We start from the raw sequence: 22,623 nt of genomic DNA, 5'->3' as shown, positions 1-22,623 counted from the left end.
CTATTCTCCTGCTCCACCTCCCACGCACCCCACACCAACACCAAACACAACAGCCTCCACACAACAACATACGCACCCACCAACAAACCCCACAACCTGCACAAGCCCCTCGCCAATGCCACCTCAACCCACAGCAACACCACAAGCACCCCTGCAAACACTATCTCACATCACAACAACCACACCATCCGCACCTATCTCAGTTGTCTGCTACTAAACACCCGGTCCCTACACAAACATGCCATAGAACTCTGGGACCAGATCACATCACACTCACCCGACATCGTCATCCTCACAGAAACCTGGACAAACCTCACATCCGAGCCAGATATAGCCACAGCCACCGCAGAGGGCTACAAACTCCAACGCAAAGACCGCCTTAACAAACCAGGAGGCGGCATCGCCATCCTTCACAGAGACACCATCAAGGTCACCTCCAACACCCTCGACCCCCTCAACAATGCAGAACATATGCACTTCCTCATCCACATCAACAACACCACCATCCTCAGAGGCACTCTCATATACAGGCCCCCAGGACCACGCCCCCCTTCTGTGGCACCATCGCTGACACCATCAGCACGCACGCTCTCACCTCCACAGACTACATACTCCTCGGCGACTTCAACTTCCACCTGGAAAACCCTCACGACCACAACTCCTCCTCCCTCCTGGACAACCTCAACAACCTGGGACTCAAACAACTGGTCACAGCCCCCACCCACTTGGCTGGACACACACTCGACGCAATTTTCACCTCAAGCCAACACGTCACCTACACCCACACCACCAAACTCCAATGGACGGACCACCATTGTGTCCACTTCTCCTACAACAAACTACCCACACACCACCACCAACACACCACCCCCTACTGCATGTGGGACAAGATCCCCACAGAGCACCTGAACTCCCAACTGACACAAACCCCCCAACACCACCGACCCCAACACTGCCGCACACAACCTCAACAAATGGATCACCACCTGTGCCGACGCTCTCGCGCCCCTCAGAAAAAACATCACCACCCGCAATATCAAAAACGCCCCATGGTTCACTACTGAACTCCACAAGTCCAAACGCAAATGCCGCAAAGCAGAGAAAACTTGGAGACAAGAACCATCCACCACAAACTTCTCTGCCCTCAAAACCACCACAAGCATCCACCACCAACTCATATGCACCACCAAAAGAGCACACTACAAGGAACGTATTGACAACAACTCCCAAAGCAGCAAAGAACTCTTTACCATCATCAAAGAGCTCTCCAAACCCAAAGTCAGCAACCAAGACCCCACGCACACACAAACCCTCTGCAACTCCCTTTCAAATCATTTCCACTGCAAAATCCTGGACATACACAACAGCTTCATACCACACACACCCTCCACACGCAACCTCCACCCACCCAACACAAACCCACCACACACACCCCCCAACCTACTCACAAGCTGGGCCCCCACCACCGACGAAGAAACTAACAAGACAATGAACTCCATTCACTCTGGCTCCCCCTCCGACCCATGCCCCCACCGAATATACAACAAGGCCAGCCCCACCATCGCCCCCAAACTCCGAGCCATAATCAACAGCTCGTTCGAAACCGCCACCTTCCCAGACCCCTGGAAACACGCGGAAGTCACCGCTCTCCTAAAAAAAAACAAAGCCGACCCAGACGACCTCTCCAAATACCACCCCATCTCCCTCCTCCCTTTCCCAGCCAAGGTCACGGAAAAAAACAGTCAACTCCTGCCTATCCCACTTCCTAGAGGCAAACCACACACTCGACCCCTCCCAATCTGGGTTCCGCAAGAACCACAGCATGGAAACCGCTCTCATCGCATGCACCGCCGAAATCAGATCCAGAGTCGACATGGGCGAGACCGTAGCACTCATACTCCTTGACCTCTCCGCAGCCTTTGACACTGTCTGCCACCACACACTCCGCACACGACTGCACGACTCTGGGATCTGCCACAAAGCCCTGGACTGGCTCACTTCCATCCTTACCGACAGAACCCAAAAAGTCTGTCTCCCACCCTTCCAATTCTCCGCCACCAAAATCACCTGCGGAGTCCCACAAGGCTCCTCCCTCAGCCCCACACTCTTTAACATCTACATGGCCCCACTAGCCAACATCCTCAAACCCCACGGCATCACCATCCTCTCATACGGTGATAACACACAACTCATCTTCTCCCTCACCCGCAACCCCACCACCCCCAAAACCAACCTACACGCTGCACTCCTTGACACCGCTGCCTGGATGACAGCCAACCACCTTAAACTCAACTCCAACAAAACCGAGATTATCATTTTTGTCCCACACAAAAACACTTGGTACCCCTCTTGGTGTCCCACCACGTTAGGCCCCGCACCCACCCCCACAAACCACGCATGCAACCTCAGCATCATCCTGGACCCCTCCCTCTCTATGGCACAACAAATCAACGCCCTCACCTCCTCATGTTTTAACACACTCCGCCCACTGAAAAAAACATTCAAATGGATCCCCACAGAGACCAGAAAGAAAGTCACCCACGCACTCATCAGCAGCAGGCTTGACTACGGCAACGCCCTCTACGCCGGCACCACACTAAAACTCAAGCACAAACTACAGCGAATCCAGAAATCAGCAACACGACTCATCCTCGACCTCCCCCGCCATGAACAAATCTCACCACACCTCAAATCCCCCCACTGGCTCCCCATAGACAAAAGGATCACCTTTAAGATCCTCATCCACGCACACAAATCCCTCCACAACACCGGCCCAACCTACCTCAACGAAAGAGTGACCTTCCACACTCCCACACGCCACTCCCGCTCCGCCGACCTCTCTCTCGCCACAGTTCCTCGCATCAAACACACCACCACTGGAGGCAGATCTTTCTCCTATCTGGCCCCCAAAGCCTGGAACTCTCTCCCTACCCACCTCTGCAAGACCCAGGACCTCCTACTCTTCAGGAAGAGCCTTAAAACCTGGCTTTTCGAACAGTGATCTCCCCTCCCCTCCCCCCCTACCACCTCCCCGGCGCCTTGAGACCCTCACGGGTGAGTAGCGCGCTCTATAAGTCTCTTTGATTGATTGATTGATAAATAGGGAGGAAGAGAAACATTTCAACCTAAGACTCCCAAAGGGAGTTGTCCCCCCCACCAGGAAGGAGATGATATTCAGAAATGGTTAATTTCTTTTGAAAGAGCCTGCATTGAGAGGGATGTCCAAAACGTGGTACTTTATTATGGGAATTATTCCAAGGAAATTGCAGGTATAGGCTCCTGACATTGAGTGAAACAGATGCTAAATCCTATGACCTCATGAAGGGCACACTGATTGAGGGCTTTGTATTTACCACTGAGGAATACTGCATAAAATTCAGGGGGACTCAAAAATCCCAGAGTCAGTCCTGGGTAGAATTTGTGTACTTCTCAGTAAAAATGATAGGTGTTTGGTTAGAAGGCACCAAGGTACATGATTACGAAGGGCTGTACAATTTAATGATGAAAGAACACCTTTTGAGTAATTGTGTCCAAGACAAGTTGCACTAGTACCTAGGAGATTTAGGGCCAGTCTCCCCCACCAAGAGCTTGGGAGGAAGGCTGATCATGGGATGAGAACTAGGGTGTCCAAAACTAGAACTGGAGGGGGTGACCAAAAGAAAGAGTCAGGGAAGCGCCCCCCTAAGAGAAAAAGACAGAGCACTCTAGAAATAAAGAAAATGAGCCCTTAGGAACCCCAAACATCTGTCCAGGATGGTGGGACGAAGACACCTCACAAAACAAAGGTGGGTACCAGGGCAAAAACTGGTATACCACTAAGGCATGGTGCCACAACTGTCAAAAGACAGGGCATCACACCAAGGACACTTCTTGTCCCAAAAACAGACCCACTAGTAAGCCTCCGGGGGTAACCAGTGTAGCCATTAGGGGTGACTCCTCAGATGAGGAGGTACTCATAGCCTTTAACTGGAATGTGGGCACCACAGGTGAGTTGGGGATTCTTGAGGGGAGTGGCCACTTCCACCACATACTTGTGAATGGAATCCCAACCACTGCCCTTAGAGACACCTGTGCCAGTCACACAATTGTGCATGACAGCCGGGTGCTCTCAAACCAGTATATAACAGAAGAGACCTCCAAGGTAAGGGTTATCCCAGGGAAAGTCACTGATAGGTCATTAGCTATAGTGCCTGTAGAGATAGATGGGTCCCTTAGCTGGAGAAGGGTGGTAGTCAGTGCAGACCTCCCCTTGACTGTCTCCTTGGAAATTACTACCCAGAGATTAGACAGAGCCCAAAAGAGGAACTGGTCCAGTGCCAGCCCTCTCCCAAGGATTCTGGAGGTGCTGCACCTGCAGTGAGTGCAAGTAGTCCCCAGAAGAAAAAGGGAAATCAGAAGAAAAGGAAAGGTGGGCAACTTTTAACTAAGGCACCAGAAAGCCAAGGGGTTTCTACTCCATTAGGGAAGAACTCCACTGTTGGAACTGGTGAAGCTTAGTTTGACCCTCAAGAAAACCTGACTAGTCAGGCACCTGCTCAGCCTGAGTTGGTAGCTTCTCAGCTGGCAGAAAAGAGAGTGGAAGGAGGGTATTCTCTGCAGGATGGAAAGATCCCCCACTTTCTTATAGCAGACAGACACCCTGAACCCAAAGGACCCTGAAAGTTAGCCCTGTCCCCTGTGGGTATGGAGCTAAAGGTGTAGCTCTGGGCACTGAGAGCTGTCAGTGGACTCTGCTGTGTGTTAGCCTTTATGGCTGCACTGTCCTTGGCATGGTGGTCTGACCCAATACCAAATAGCAAGTTAAGCCCCCTGCCCCTGTTGATCATGGAGGGGTTACTCCTGTTATGGGTAGCCTCTTTGGGTAAGCTAGGGGTTGCCCTGGCTAAGACATGGATAACAGAGATGACACCTCTGACGCCAAAATAATAGGGAAAAGTGCAGACACTGGTGGTACGGGTATAAGACATTTCATATTGGGTCCTATAGCTGTTGAGGTGGGTCAGTTCCCCAGAAGGAATGACCTGGACAGTAGGATGTAAGGCAGAGTAGGCACTGGAACTAACAAGCCTGTCTCCCTTCTCTTTCTCGCCTGACAGACTAGGAAGCCTCTCCCAGATATTGGTGGAGTCTCCTAGCCTGTGGGCTGAGGAGAGTTGTGTGAGAGACTGGCACCTTGTTGCAGTACCCCCCACTTTTTTCATGGTTTCTGAATGCAACATAGACTGGATTGCACTGGGACCCTGCTAACCAGATCCCAGTGGCAGTGTTCTTTCGCTAAAACATTGTAAAAGTAATTGGACACACCTTTAGCTACCACTATAAGTACCTAGTAAAAGGTACTTGGGTACCCAGGGCTTGGGGTACTATGGGTAAGCCCCTGAGATCAGCAGCATTAATTGTGCCACCCTATAGGGCTATGCATCAAGAAGCACTCAGCAGTACCATAGCAGGCTGAGTGTTCTGGCACAAGCCTATCCCACAAACTCGACTTGGCACAACACCTGTGTGCCCTGTCCACCATAAACTGCATTTACTATGGGTAAGACACCCCTCTAGCATGACTCACAGCCCTAAGGCACTATGCTCCATATTATATGTGAGGGCATAACTGCATGAGCAATGGGCCCCCACTGTGTCCTTGCCAAATCTGTGACATAGTGAGTGAAACAGAGCAGCCATTTTACCATGGCTGCCCTGTTCAACATGAGTTTCTAAGCTACATATGGCTACTCTGAACCCTGAGTTGTTTGGTTTCAAACAACTCAGAATGATAAATCCAAACTGGTACCATTACTGGATTGTTTATAAAATGTATCAATGGGTCACCTTAGAGATGCCCCCTGCAAAGGCTAACTACCCTGGCATGGTTGGTGACTGGTTCCAGCCAGCCTGCCACATCCAGAAAGCCAATTTACAAACTTGGGGGAGAACCCTGTCTCTCTGGTTTGGAAAACATCACCCATCCTAGGTGAAGGAGCTAACACCCCCTTCCTTAGGAATGTGCACTGCCCTGGCAGTGAGCTTCAAAGAGATGCCACCCTTGAAACTCGATCCCCAGGCCTGCTACTAGCAGCAGATGACCTCCCCCTTTGCAAGCCCCCACTTTTGGAGGGAGCAAGGTGGGAAACTGCACAAAGGGTAGGAGGAGTGGCCTCACCTAGCATGCACCACCCCTAAGGTGTTGCCCATAAAGTGGACCCTCAAATTGAGTTTCCTCCATCTTGGAATGGAGGTAAATAGCTAATCAGGTTTGGGGAAGTGACCCTTCCATCAGGAAGTGGTGACAATAGTGGGTGTAGTCACCCGAAGGCAAGTGTCCTTTTGGACACTACCAGGTTCCCCCTAAAAAGCCCACTAAATTCAGTATTTAGTGGTATCCCCTAGACCAAGAAATCGGATTTGAAATGATAAAGAAGACCAGCACCAAAGAAGATCTAAAAGAACACTTAACCTGCTGCACAAGAAAAGGAGCCAAACCCTGCCTGCTGCAGCCAGGACCTGACCGCAAGAAACCCAGGGGACATCCAGGATTCAAGAATCACCCCAGATCTCCCTTCTGAGTGGAGGCACCAGTCAAAAACAAAAAAAGAACCAACAAGTGAGGGTCACTTCACTGACTGTCTGATATCTCCGCAACCGGAAGAAGCAGCCAGACCTGTTGACACATCAAACACTGCCCAGATGTGACCTACAAGTGTGCCAAGTTTGGTGGCACTGTGCTCTCCAGTGGCCAAGTTACATGAATACCCTGGGTACTAGTCAGCTGACATCAGACAAAAAGAAAACCAGCTTCCTCAGACCTGAAAAAGGATCAGGAGGAAACCCCAGTCGAGGGACTTTAGGAACACCCCAGGCTGTGACCCAAGTGCCCCCATTTTCCTGTAAGAAGCTCTCAAAGAGACTCACCTCCAGCTCCAAAAGACTCTGTTGCGCATAGCTCCTGGATCTCCAACTCGCCCTGCCTCTGGTCGCCTTGCGGCCTGCAATGAGGAGCCAGCTGTGCTCCACGGGTCCCCAACTCCTTGCGACCTCAACAGCCCAAGGGGACCTCCCAGACACCATCTTTAAATCTTCAAACCAGCTCCTTTTCCAAGTGGGCCCTCAAGGTGGCCCTGTGCCAAGCGAATTTCCAGAGCTGCTCCCGCTTGAACCGGGAGCTGACTGAGGCTCTCCAGCTAGCTCAGTGTGCCCACCATCTACTCCAGCCACCCTACATGAGACTGCTAACTCAAATGTACAATTTATAACGCATTTTTAGAAGTGACTGCTTATTGACTCCTATTGTGCGTAATTACGCACAGACAGACTAACTTTATTAAAACTTCGAAAAGTTATATCTCAAAAAGTACTTAACGTACCTTAAAGAACTTGGTCTTAAAATTTACATACAAGTCTGAAGTATTTTTATGAAATCTGGTCTCAAGTTGTTCATTGAGTGTGTGTGGTGCATGATTGGATTTGTGAGTACAGCACATCTCTTGGACTAGCCTAACTACTCAACTAGCTACCTTAATAATTGGAACATTAGGTGGAAACCAACGTGTAGATGCATTGACTTTGGCGTCATGTCCAGTTTGGTGCTGATGAGCATTCCCATGTTCCTGGCATGGATGCAGAGGGTGTGGATGTGGGTCTGAGTTTGGCCCAGCACCATCTGGAGACTCTCAGGAAGAGGTTCTTGCTGAAGGTCACTCATCACTCTTTCTGCCTTGGTGCCTTTGAGCTTAAAAAAGCTGTTTTTTATCCAGTTAGTGACTTTTGTCATGCAGGTGGTGAAATTGTTACTAGCGTTGGGGGTCTTGTGGAGAAGTAAAGCATAAGTTGCTTGTCATTGGCATAAGAGAGTATGTTGATTTCATGTGCCCAGATGACGTTGGCTGGAAAGATCATGTATACATTGAAGAGGGTGGGGCTGAGTGATGAACCTTGAGGCACTCAGGAAATGTGTATGCAGGTTTCTGAGGAGAAAGTTGGCAAACTATCAGTTTGTGTTGTATTCTTTAAGAATGAGAATGTTCTATCCATTAAGAATGGGGACGTTCATCCAGTTAGTGACTTGGATCATGTAGGTGGTGAACATTTAGCTTGAATTGGGGGGCTTGTGGAGAAAGACTAGTGTCATTGACCTAGTGGAGAATAGTGATGTTGTGTGCCCAGATTATATTTGCCGAGGGATCATGTATACATTGAAGAGGGTGGGGCTGAGAAATGAAACTTGAGGCACTTAACATATGAGTTTGCTGGCTTCTGGGGAGTATGATGCCAGGCTGACAGCTTGAGTTCTGTCTGTTAAGAATGAGCAAATCCAGCAGAAACAGCTTATTTGATGCAATCTTGCACAGGCGCCTGATAAGGATGGGATGTAATTGTTTACAATTGGCAAAGGACTTTAGTACCCCTGTAAGCCCCTAGTAAATGGTACCCCTGGTAGATAGGGCATTGTTACTAAAGAGGGTGCCCAAGGGCTGCATCAAATATTCTTCAGAGAACATCATTCAATCAGTCTATGCTTTTTAAACAGTATTAAAAAAAACAGTCTTCCCTTCAAAATTATGCCTCATGATGTTCTGACTATCACAATATTTTCGGCATGATCGTATGTTCAAACTTTAGGACATATATATAACCTATAGCTCCACCTTGTAGCACATTAGCATCAATATTTTGGCACTACTCTTGCAGAGTACATCAATGGGGTCAATAAAAATGATGCTATTGCCCCCTACTCTGTGCCATGGTGCGTCGTATCTTAGATACAGCGCACACATGGTGGTGGTAGGGGACGCTAGGAAAGTGGCCCTGCACTAGGTGCAGGGCCACTTTACTTAAATATGCCCCTATATTCTCATTTCGATATAAAGGCCATACTCCTTTCGGAGTCAGAGGAAGGTCCCATATTGCACTTGGTTGTCTTGATGGTTGGTACTATCCTCTGTACCCTGACCAACTCTTTTGTTGGAGTGCCTTGGGTGGTCATCCGGCACACTGATAACAATGGTATTGTTACAATATGCCACACAGGAATTGTCAAGCCCTAATGGAACACATGTCACCAGGTGGTGAAAAGTGGCAGGAGAATTCTTGGAACTATATAAGTCCACAGCCATTAAGAACACAGTCTTCCCCTTTACACAATGCACCAATGCTTTCTGTCCCTGCACACTGATCAGATCAAAAGTCATTAAGAAGTGTGCACCACACAGTCTTTCCACCAACGTATGAGGTTGGGGATCAGATGTGCATCTGTCTTTGCCACACCACTGAGACTCTGCTAGTCCAACCAGAAACATGTGTCTGTTAATCTTAGCTTAGGAATCTACACCATGGGGTGGGCCCAGGAATTATAGGAGTGCTCATCACACACAGACCAAACATCTTAGTCACTTCTCGAGATTTAATCTGATAGGGTGTAAATTGGGGGAAAGAACCGGTGCTCAAGGATAATAGTGTTATAATGTATGTAAATGGTGCAATCACAGGGGAACACCCCAAGTCCCCCAATTGGTTTACAAAGTAAACACATACAGACACAGAAACAGTTGTGATGCACTCATTAGTAATGACTTATAAGACAATCACATGTAACCTTCTTAACATAATTTGATAGGTAGTAGTATCTTCAAACTGGAAGTCATCACAAGAACAGTCCAATAGTAGTGTTCAGTCCTTTAGGATTTATTCATGGAAACATCAAATTGTCCTAGGCAATAAACTGTACTCAGTAGTATGTAGCAAAACAACTCAACGTGTATTTCAGTACTCCATGAATTTCAGTCAATGGATGTAAAATTGTCGAGATATGCAATCATAACAGCCTACACGTGTTTCGCCTTAGGGCAATCACCCAAACGACTTCTTCAGGGCTGAAATTTAATCAAAATAGAGCACCTAAAACAAATACATGGACTTGTTATTCTCATAAAATATACTACCATATCTCCTAAAATGTGCTCATAGAAAAAAAGTGGTGTGGTATAAAAAAAAAAAGAAAAATATTTTTTTTATTACCAAGTGCTAAGAAAGGAAAAAGAAGAATAGGAGGAACAGCATGTCATCAGCAAAAACCAAATAATCTAGATATCCTTAACAATATACCTTCCCTAAAACGTCTGTGCTCACAATTACATCATAATAGCACCAACAGAGACGAATACCGTGCAAAATAGTGCAAAAAACTACCGATAGCCAATTGCCTGACCCCACCTATTCGAATGTCATAACCAAAATCTGACAATCTGTCACCATGTTGAAACCAGATCAAACCAGAAGTGTAATTAATTACAAAAAATAATGATAAAAGTAAACCTTCGATCCAGTAACGAACTGTGTGTAAATTACATTGTTTCCGATGGAAAAAGCGATGCCCAGAAGTATCCAAATGTAAGAGAAATCCAAAACTGCAAGTGAAAACGAATTGCCTTGTCATAACACTATAATACTATGTGATAGAACATCCCGTAATCAACAAACTTTGTGATAGACTTACCAAATTGAACATAATATCTTATTATCAAAATGGCCGCTTATATGCTATTGGAAATATCTGGTGAGATTGCCCAAACAAGCCTCACGTATATATGCCGTAAACACGGAAGTGTTGAAAGAATTCAATGTAGTAGTGACAATCGATGACGGACTCCAGCACATCAGCAAGAGAAATAAAAAACATACTATGTTGAACCTCTAGCATACCCTTGCTATATCGTTACGGGGATGCAGAAGAAGCCAAATCTTAAGCTAGCAGAGATGTCATGTCACAGAGTACGTGACGGATATAAAACAGAAAGTAAACCACATTCCACTATTGTGAAAATCATTCATTACCCTAGTATCTAGTATCGATGACGATCTCCAGCACATCATGAAGAGAAAGAGAAAACATAGGGGGTCATTACAACATTGGCGGTAAAAGCCGCTTACTGCCGTGCAGAAGACCGCCAATACACCGCCGCGGCCGCGGAAATCCGCCACAGCTATTATGACCCACATCTCGGAATCCACAGAAATTCAGACACCCACAAAAGTCCGCCACACCAAAGGTCAGTGATAAACTGGCGAAATCAAAACCTCCACCCTCACCCCAACAGAAACACGCCCATGCTATCACGACCCACGAATCCACGCAGCGGTCTTTCAACCGTGGTATTCCATTGGCGGTACACACCGCAGCGCTCAAAATACACACACATCTCCAAAACACCGCCACATTGGACAATTCGAAATACAAACACCTGATACACATACAAACACCACTCCCACACAATCAATACTATATAAAACACACACCCACATCACCCACAAACCCCTACGACAACATTTTTTGACAAAGGCCAGAGAGACTACACAGCATAGACAACCCCTCCACACAGAGGCACACAACATCATCACCAACACAACATCCACGCACAAAACACCACACACCACTACACATCACCACACTCATCACCACATACACCACCCCACACATCACCTACACCACCCCATGGCACAGAGGAGGAGCTCAGGGTCATGGTGGAGGAAATCGTACGGGTAGAGCCACAGCTATTTGGATCACAGGTGCAGCACACCTCCATAGCTAGGAAGATGGAGCTATGGCGAAGAATAGTTGACAGGGTCAACGCAGTGGAACAGCACCCAAGAAATCGGGAGGACATCAGGAAGAGGTGGAACGACCTACGGGGGAAGGTGCGTTCCGTTGTCTCCAGGCACAACATCGCAGTACAGTGGACTGGCAGCGGACCCCCACCTCCTCCCCCACAACTAACAACATGGGAGGAGCAGGTCTTGACCATTATGCATCCTGAGGGCCTCTGAGGAGTCGGTGGAGGAATGGACTCTGGTAAGTCAAATCTTAACTATCATATCCCCCTACTCAACCTGCATGCTATCACAGACCCCCACCCTCACCTCCTCCCCTATCACTCCAACTCCTCACTAACGTACTAATAACACAAACCACCCATCCCAACACCAAGCCCTGTATGACAAAAAAAGCATGGACACCCCTCACTAAAGCATGCACACTGCACATACCCATAACAACCCCCCAACCATCATCACACAAGCCCCCACACAGGAATGCTAGCACCGGGGTACACGCTCACCCACCCATTGCACACCATGACACACACACACATGCAATAATCATGCTTTTCCACCCCTGCAGGACCACTACCCAACGTCACCAGACAGGAGGGTCCAGACATCTCCACCCCACCCACAGAAGAGGCCCACAGTGATGACAGCAGCTCTGGCCAACTGGATCCAGATGAGCAGCCCGGACCATCGTGGGCCTCGGGACAGTCGGTTCCCCTCACACAGGCACAGCCCACCACAGACCTTCAACCCTCTGGTAACACCAGCACGGCACCCACCCAGCGGGCCCATACCTCCGTCCCCAGGACACGTCAATCAGCTGTGTGTCCACCACTACAGGGAACCCAGGATAACCCACCACCCCAACAACAACAGGGAACTGGGGGCAGTGGTAGTGGGCACACGGTCCAGGGGACGGAGGTCCAGGATCACAGGGGAACTGGGAGGGCTGCTGTGCGACAGGGGGGCAGACAGGCCAAGGGAACCCACTCTTCACGAGGCCCTCTCCTCCATCATGGGCCCCTCCCACCACTCCCAGGAGACAATGGCTACGGTCCTGGCCAAGTTTCAGGAGACCCAGCGCCTGCAGGAGGAACAGTATTTGGGCTTCAGGGAGGAACTCAGAACCATCAGCTCCGCCCTGGGCACCATCGTAGGGGTGCTGAAGGAGATACTGAACACCAGGAGGGACACCATGACACTCCAAGGGGCCCCTGACACTAGCATGGAAGATGAAATGCCCACCACCTCCGCTGGTGCTAGTGGACAGGAGGCACCTCCACAGGACCACCACACCAGCACCCCACCCTCTGCAGATGGAAAACCAACCCGCAAGTGGTCCCTGAGATCCAGGAACAGGAGAGAGCACGATGGCAAGACCCCCGCCAAGAAATGGGACCACCCTGATTCTCATCCCACTGTCCCACTTTGTAACCCTGTCCATATTGGAACTGCCCCAGCTCCACTTCCTATGTCCATATGGGCAGTGCACCTGTGAGACTAATAGACTGGACTCTGCCATTGACATTCCTCCACCATCACCCCTCACCATTTTACCACCCCCCTCCAATATTTGGCACTTCAATAAACACCCTTGAAGCACAAAACAATCTGGAGTCAGTCTGTGATGTTGAAAATGTGTATTAGCAATGACAATGACAAAATCCGTTCTCAAATGTAATGTCAACATACCTATGTCACACATCACAAGTCCATGAGGAATGTAAGCAGATGACACACGTTGGTAACCACACCTGTGAAACCGTAATGGAAATGTACAACTCAGTTACCATATACTGGTTGAAATTGACAGACAGGATAGAGTTAGAAGTGTGAAAGTACTTGTAGTAGGCAGGAATGTGTTCTCACCTGTATGTCACTGGAAATATTGCTGGATAACTGAGTCCCTGTTGTCAATGTCTTCTTCCTCTGCTTCCTCCTCATCACTGTCCACAGGCTCCACAGCTTCCACAACACCGTCATCTGGACCATCCTCCTGCAGAAAAGGCACCTGGCGTCGCAAAGCCAGATTGTGAAGCATACAGCAAGCGATGATGATCTGGCACACCTTCCTTGGTGAGTAGAATAGGGAAGCACCTGTCATATGAATACACCTGAACCTGGCCTTCAGGAGGCTGAAGGTGCGTTCGATGACCCTCCTAGTCCGCCCATGGGCCTCATTGTAGCGTTCCTCTGCCCTGGTCCTGGGATTCCTCACTGGGGTCAGTAGCCATGACAGGTTGGGGTAACCAGAGTCCCCTAATAGCCACTCACGGTGCCTCTGGAGTTGACCCATTACATAAGGGATGCTGCTTTTCTGCAGGACATAGGTGTCATGCACTGAGCCAGGGAACATAGCATTTACCTGGGAGATGTACTGGTCTGCCAAACATACCATCTGTACATTCATCGAATGATAACTCTTCCGGTTCCTGTACACCTGTTCACTCCTGTTGGGGGGGCCAGAGCTACATGGGTCCCATCAATGGCACCTATGATGTTGGGGATATGTCCAAGCGCATAGAAGTCACCTTTAACTGTAGCCAAATCCTCCACCTAAGGGGAAACAATGTAGCTCCGCATGTGTTTCAGCAGGGCAGACAACACTCTGGACAACACGTTGGAAAACATAGGCTGGGACATCCCTGATTCCATGGCCACTGTTGTTTGAAAAGACCCACTTGCAAGGAAATGGAGCACTGATAGCACCTGCACTTGAGGGGGGATCCCTGTGGGATGGCGGATAGCTGACATCAGGTCAGGCTCCAACTGGGTACACAGTTCCTGGATTGTGGCACAGTCAAACCTGTAGGTGATGATTAAATGTCGCTCCTCCATTGTCAACAGGTCCACCAGCGGTCAGTACACCAGAGGATTCTGCCATCTCCTCACATGTCCCAGCTGACGGTGCCTAGGAAGGACAACAGCGACCACAGTGTCAAACAACTCAGAGGTATGTACCCACAGTCTACACACAACACGAAACATAATCCAAAAAGTTGTCTGTATGTGTGTTGAGTCCAGGCCTAGGTATGTGTGACGCATTTGAAAATGAAGCCATGTGGGCCCCTGATATGGCGGCTGCCTGACCTCTAAACTGGGAAAATGGGATGTGAGGTAACTGCACTGGCGTTGTACACCGTCGCGGTAGGCGGCCGAAGACCGCGGCTCAATGCTACATTGGTTAACATTGGACACTATGGGTCCCAGGAGCCAATGACGAAGTGCGCCGGCAGTGATGATACGCACCGCTGCGGACGTCACCGCCGCGGATGTGACCGCCATTTTCAATCTGTTGAATCACTCGATACCTGATCTTCGATAGGAGAGGACCTACACTGCAAGTGCTGCTGTGACCTTGGTCTGGAAGAGACAATGGCTCGTGCGTCTGGGGAAAGGGCCCCTGCCTTCACTGCACAGGAGTTGGAGAAGCTCGTGGACGGGGTCCTCCCCCAGTACACGCTACTCTACGGTCCTCCAGACCAACAGCTGAGTACACAGGGAGCAAGTTGTATGGGCTATGCCTGTGTGGAGAGGGCTGGTTGTAAGAAGGAAGGGGGCAGAGTTTGACGTGCATGAAGGACTGTAAATGCATGTGCCACAAGGCAAAGGTAGGGAGGTGGGCCACTCACTCTGATGGTGCAGTTGGTAATGACTTCTCTTATTCCCCTGTACATCTCATGTAGGTCAGCACCCACCAGAAGAAGGATATTTGGCGTGACATCGCCAAGGACGTCCGGGCCCTGGGGGTCCACCAGAGATGGAGCACCCACTGCCGTAAAAGATGGGAGGACATTCGCCGCTGGAGCAAGAAGACGGCGGATGCTCAGCTGGGGATGGCCTCCCAACGTGGGAGGGGTGCCTGTCGCACCATGACCCCCCTGATGTTCCGGGTCCTGGCGGTGGCCTACCCTGAGTTGGATGGGCTCTTGAGGGCATCACAGCAGACACAAGGGGGTGAGTACAACATCATTCTGTGGACTTTGCGCACAGTGAAGGTGTGTGGGTGGGGGAGGAAGGCTGTGGGTTTCCCTAGGCCAGGGCGAGTTCCGTAGGCTGGGCCCCTCTGTAATGCAGGCCATGTGGCACTCCACCCCACCTCTGTAGAGTGCCAAGTACAGGTATACATGCCCCTGTGTCATCTATGTGTGCTGATGTCCACCATAGCCATGTAGGCCATATCCCAGGAACTGCATCTGTAGAGCCCAACAGCGCGGCGTAGTGCAGGGGGCTGCTTTGTCTGTATTGTCTGCCAAAGGGTAGCAGTAAGCCATGCACTCAACCTGTCTTTCTTCTGTCGCCCCTCCCCCCCTTTTTGTGCTCTCCCTGTTCTTGTGTGCATCAGCATCATCAGGCGGAGGTACAGTGACACCAGAACACGAGGGAGCTGCATCCCACATGGCCATGGAGGGCCACACCACGGACTCAGAATACACCAGTGGGACGGAGGGTGACGGGAGCTTCACGGCGGTCACAGGATCAGCAACCAGCGACACGGACTCATCCTCCGATTGGAGATCCCTTGTGGTGGTGGCAAAATCTGTGCCCCCCCACTTCTACAGGTACAGCAGCCACCCCCCCTACCAGCACCGCCCTCCCAGCAGCCCCTCAGCCTTTGCCCCGTGCCCGCTCACCCAGGAGGGTGGGCATCACCTTCGCCCCAGGCACCTCAGCCCCTTCCCCTGTCACCTCTGCTTCCCTCAGTGAGGAGGCCATTCACCTCCTCAGGTCAATCACTGTTGGGCAGTCTACCATTTTGAATGCCATCCAGGGTGTAGAAAGGGAATTGCAACACACAAATGCATTCCTGGAGGGCATTCATTCTGGTCAGGCTGCCCTTCATCGAACCCTGCAATCTCTGGCCTCAGCACTGATGGCAGCCATTGTCCCTGTCTCTAGCCTCCCTCCTCCAACTTCCTCCACCCAGAACCAATCCCTTGTACCCCAGCCTATCCCAAGCACACCACACCATCAGACCAGCCTGCACACAACTCAACACACAAGGGAAGCTCAGGCAAACATAAGCACCACACATCCCACAGGCACTCACGCAAGCATCACACACATACAGACACAGCAACATCCACTGCCTCCACTGTGTCCCCCTCCTCGTCGTCTCCCTCCTCCCTCCCAGTGTCGTCTACACTCTCACCTGCATGCACTACCACTACAGCCACTAGGTCCCGCACCAGCACACCCACCACCACACCCCGCTGACCTGCACTCACCACCCCCACTACCATTTACACGTTCCCTGTGTCCTCTCCCAGTGTGTCTGTGACACCCCCTCCCAAAGTACACAAACGCAGGCACACACCCACCCAACAGCCATCCACCTCACGACAGCCTCCAGCACATGCACCTGCACCCAAAGCCACAAAAGTTACACCTTCTACAACCACCTCCTCTTCCTCCACTCCCAGACTTCCTCCAGCTACCCGTCCCAGTGTTCCTAAGAAACTTTTCCTGAGCAAGCTTGACCTCTTTCCCACCACCCCCCTCCAATTCATAGGTCCCGTACTAGCACCTCAGCCAAATAATCGCCGGTACTAGTGGTGCCTGTTAGAGGTATGTTGAGTGCACCGGGCACCAGGGCAGCCTGTGTGACACGGAGCCACAGCACAGCCAGTCCCCCCCCTGTGAAGCACCAGAAGTAGGACAGTGCCCGGCGGGAGAGAGGGAAGACTCCAGCCGGCAAAGCCGCTCACTAGGGTCCCGGGGGGGAGTGTCGACTCAGCTGTGACTCCTCCCAAGGTGGGGAAGGGGCAGAAGAAATCGCCAAAGTCTGGGAAGAGCAGCACGGCGGAGAAGACTGCCATCATCCCCACTGCCCAGGAAGCCACCGCCAGCCCCATCGTCACTGGCCAGGAGGCCACGCCACAGTCAGTGCCCAGGAGGGCAGCACCATCGTCACTGGCCAGGAGGCCACCGCTGGAGTCAGTGCCCAGGAGGGCAGCACCATCGTCACTGGCCAGGAGGCCACCGCCGGAGTCAGTGCCCAGGAGGGCAGCCCCATCGTCACTGGCCAGGAGGCCACTACCGGAGTCAGTGCCCAGGAGGGCAGCCCCATCGTCACAGGCCAGGAAGCCACCGCCGGAGTCAGTGCCCAGGAGGGCAGCACCATTGTCACTGGCCACCGCCGGAGTCAGTGCCCAGGGGGGCAGCCCCATCGTCACTGGCCAGAAGGCCACCGCCAGAGTCAGTGCCCAGGAGGGCAGCCCCATCGTCACTGGCCAGGAGGCCACCGCCGGAGTCAGTGCCCAGGAGGGCCCCTGCAGCCACAGCCCCGCTGGGCAATGAAGGACTGCCATGGCAAGTACCGCTGAACAGGGCAAGCACCGCCATGGCAAGCACCGCTGAACAGGTCAGAAACTGCAAAGTCAAGCACCGCTGAACAGGGCAAGCACCGCAGAACAGGGCACAGACCGCCATGGCAAGCACCACTGAACAGGGCAAGCACTGCTGAACAGGGCAAAGACCGCCATGGCAAGCACCGCTGAACAGGTCAAAAACTGCAAAGTCAAGCACCGCTGAACAGGGCAATCACCGCTGAACAGGGCACAGACCGCCATGGCAAGCACCCCTGAACAGGGCAAGCACCGCCAACTCAAGCACCGCTGAACAGGGCAAAGACCGCCATGGCAAGCACCGCTGAACAGAGCAAGCACCGCCAACTCAAACACCGCTGAACAGGGCAAAGACCGCCATGGCAAGCACCGCTGAACAGGGCAAGCACCGCCAACTCAAGCACCGCTAGCCCATGTGCGGCAGGGGCAGTGACAGAACTGGGACTGTCACGGGGAGAGTGATGCACTCTGGGCACCAGTCCCCCTCCAGAACCAGTGGAGAACAGCATCCACTCCATCTGTCCTTACCAGGATGAAGCACTCTGGGCACCAGTCCCCCTCCAGAACCAGTGGAGACATGAATTCACTCCATCTGTCCTTACCAGGATGAAGCACTCTGGGCACCAGTCCCCCTCCAGAACCAGTGGAGAATAGCATCCACTCCGTCTGTCCTTAACAGGAATGAAGCACTCTGGGCACCAGTCCCCTTCCAGAACCAGTGGAGAACAGCATCCACTCCATCTTTCCTTAACAGGAATGAAGCACTCTGGGCACCAGTCCCCCTCCAGAACCAGTGGAGAACAGCATCAACTCCGTCTGTCCTTACCAGGATGGAGCACTCTGGGCACCAGTCCCCCTCCAGAACCAGTGGAGAACAGCATCCACTCCGTCTGTCCTTACCAGGATGAAGCACTCTGGGCACCAGTCCCCCTCCAGAACCAGTGGAGAACAGCATCCACTCCGTCTGTCCTTACCAGGATGAAGCACTCTGGGCATCAGTCCCCCTCCAGAACCAGTGGAGACATGCATCCACTCCATCTGTCCTTACCAGAATGAAGCACTCTGGGCACCAGTCCCCCTCCAGAACCAGTGGAGAACAGCATCCACTCCGTCTGTCCTTACCAGGAATGAAGCACTCTGGGCACCAGTCCCCCTCCAGAACCAGTGGAGAACAGCATCTACTCCGTCTGTCCTTACCAGGATGAAGCACTCTGGACACCAGTCCCCCTCCAGAACCAGTGGAGAACAGCATCCACTCCGTCTGTCCTTAACAGGAATGAAGCACTCTGGGCACCAGTCCCCCTCCAGAACCAGTGGAGAACAGCATCCACTCCGTCTGTCCTTACCAGGATGAAGCACTCTGGGCACCAGTCCCCCTCCAGAACCAGTGGAGACATGCATCCACTCCATCTGTACTTACCAGAATGAAGCACTCTGGGCACCAGTCCCCCTCCAGAACCAGTGGAGAACAGCATCCACTCCGTCTGTCCTTACCAGGAATGAAGCACTCTGGGCACCAGTCCCCCTCCAGAACCAGTGGAGAACAGCATCTACTCCGTCTGTCCTTACCAGGATGAAGCACTCTGGGCACCAGTCCCCCTCCAGAACCAGTGGAGAACAGCATCCACTCCGTCTGTCCTTACCAGGATGAAGCACTCTGGGCACCAGTCCCCCTCCAGAACCAGTGGATACTGCTATCCACTTGAGAGACTGTGGCTTTGCACTCCCCAAGATTGAACAGTGGGCAAACCACCCACTGTAGAGTCTTGCGAGACTGTGGCTTTGCACTCCCCAGGATTGACCAGTGGGCAAACCACCCACTGTAGAGTCTTGCGAGACTGTGGCTTTGCACTCCCCAGGATTGACCAGTGGGCAAACCACCCACTGTAGAGACTTGAGAGACTGTGGCTTTGCACTCCCCAGGATTGACCAGTGGGCAAACCACCCACTGTAGAGACTTGTGAGACTGTGGCTTTGCACTCCCCAGGATTGAACAGTGGGCAACCCACCCACTGCAGAGACTTGTGAGACTGTGGCTTTGCACTCCCCAGGATATGGCAGTGGGCAACCCACCCACTGTAGAGACTTGAGAGACTGTGGCTTTGCACTCCCCAGGATTGAACAGTGGGCAAACCACCCACAGTAGAGACTTGTGAGACTGTGGCTTTGCACTCCCCAGGATTGAACAGTGGGCAACCCACCCACGGTAGAGACTTGAGAGACTGTGGCTTTGCACTCCCCAGGATTGAACAGTGGGCATGTGGCCCCCTCGTGGATTTGGCGTTGTGCACTCAAGTGGCTGAGGTGCCCCCCTTTCCCTCCCCCTGAGGTGCCTGTTTAGTTGCTCTCTGATGCCCCTGCAGTGTTCTTTCCATCATGGTCAGGGATCTTGTGTGGGCCTCGCCCATACCGTGTGGTCCCAGTGTTCCACGGACTTTATTAGGGCACTACCTGGACTATTATGCTTGGTAAATATTTTGTACATGGTGAATATATATGTTTCTGCCTACTTGCTTTTAATATATTACAATGGTTACACTCATTTTCTATTGTCTTTGCATTCTTCTGGGTGGTTTGTGCGGTGTAACTGTGATGTATTGATATGCATTAGTGTGTGTGTTGTGGTGGGTGAGGGTGGGGGTGTTGCGTGTTGCGTGTCCCTGTTTTTTCCCTCCCTCCTCCCCTGTGTCATAGGTGCAGTACTCACTGTGGTCTTCGCCGCCGGCGTTCGTGCTCCTGGTAGAGGAGCAGGAAGACTATTGCAGGTAGAATTTAGAGTTCCGGATCCATGGCGTCCTCGTTCCTCGTGGGGTGTGTAGAGGTGATCGTTTTTCCTTCGGGATTCCTGTTTCCGCCGTGTTTTTATCCACGGTGAATCCGCCCGGGAAAAGTAGGCGGATTGGCCTGTCATAATAGTGTGGGCGGTACATTGTCTCCCGCCTGTCTGTTGGCGGTGACCGTCGCGCTGTTTGTTTGTACCGCCGTGGCGGTCAGAGTGTTAAAGTGGCTGTCTTTGTTGGCGGTTTTCGCCACGGTCATAATTGTAAATTGTTTACTGCCGGCCTGTTGGCCGTCTTACCGCCGCTTTAACACTGACCGCCAGGGCTGTAGTGACCACCAAAGTGTTGCCAGGATGGGTGGATCTGAGCTGTTCCCTTCCCCACTTACATTGAAAGGGCTGTCTCCATTACACTCACAAAGGCACATGATGCTTGCCTTTTTAACCCTAGAAAATGTGAAGCCTGAGCATGGGAAGGACGGGAATTTTTAGAACCGGATAGGAGAATAGCCTAGACATTTCTCCCACTTCAAACGCTGGCACCAGGTATAAATACTGGGTCCTCAAACAAACTCTTCTGTATACTACTGGACCTGTGGAGGACTCCAGAATGACTGGCTGGTTGCTTGAGGCTTGCTTTGTACCTCAGAACAATGCCCTGCTGCTACCAGAGGACTGCCCTGCTTCCTGAATCCTGCCTTGTAACCCCAGGGGACTGCCCTACTGCTTGAGGCCTGGCTTGCTGAGTGACTCAAAGGGTTAGTTGGCTGACCCCCTGTGTGGGCTACACAGAGAAAACACACTTTGGACACTGTGAACCCTATACCTGGCCTCTGTCTGTAGTAAGTTCTGATCCCCCCCAATTAGTGTCCAACCAGTGCTGGACCGTCAGAAGTGATGCCTGTCATGACTCCAACTTATGCTCTATGGGCAGTGGGTTTTACTTCCCCGGCACATGTCACCCTTCCCTTGTAACACCTCCCTCCCCCAAGTACACCAAGTCACCCTTCCCTTGTGGTGCCTTCTAGTCTTGAGCACTCCATGCCCTCCCTCCTAGGGAGCTTAAACCATTAACCCTCTTGCTCTATTGTTATGCAAGCTTAGTTTGTTTCGTGCCTACTAATTATCATGTGTCTATTTAGGATAGTTATGCTTCTACTGTGAACCAGTGAATTGTACCATCTTGCACTAGGGGTTCCGTTGTACTTGTTAATTGTTGTCTAGTACCGTTTGTACCTGCCACCTGCAAGGCCTCATATCCATTGTCTGTAACATGTGATCTTCCCCGGGTTCACTGTAATATTCCACACCTCCAAGCGCGATATGTGCCTTCTGGAATACTCTTTTCTTCCAGCATAAATGCCCCTTTGAACCTGCATTAGCCCTTGGCCTCATTCCAGCCTTATGCAAGCATGATCCCCGCACATGCCTACTGAATCACCTGAAACTTCCTTAGAAGTGTCCCTAACTCCTACCTATTTTCAGAGTGTAACCTTGGGACTACCAGTAACTCCAACTGCGTTCCTAGCGTAATCTTGGGAGGGCCAGTAACTCCACCCCATGTTCTGAGTGTAACCTTGGGAGTGCCAGTATCTTCAACCTATGTTCCAAGTGTAAGCTTGGGAGTGGCAGTAACTCCAACCCATGTTCGAGAGTAACCTTGAGATGTGCCCGTACCTCCAACCCATGCTCAGAGTGTAACCTGGGGCGTGCCAGTAACTCCAACCTATGTTCCGAGTGTAACCTTGTGAGTGTCCTTAATCTAAACCTAAGTCTGAATGAGAAAGTCAGAAGATCCAAACAGTATTTTCAGTTCTTACTCGATAGACTCAGACAGTCTTACCCAAAAATGTGGTTACGCTGTTCTCAATGCATGAAGAATTCTGTAAGTGTTTTGTACGA

Source organism: Pleurodeles waltl, chromosome 2_2 (genome assembly GCF_031143425.1).
Source record: "Pleurodeles waltl isolate 20211129_DDA chromosome 2_2, aPleWal1.hap1.20221129, whole genome shotgun sequence".
NCBI classification, from domain to species: Eukaryota; Metazoa; Chordata; class Amphibia; order Caudata; family Salamandridae; genus Pleurodeles; species Pleurodeles waltl.
Note: the sequence above shows the minus strand (reverse complement) of the source record.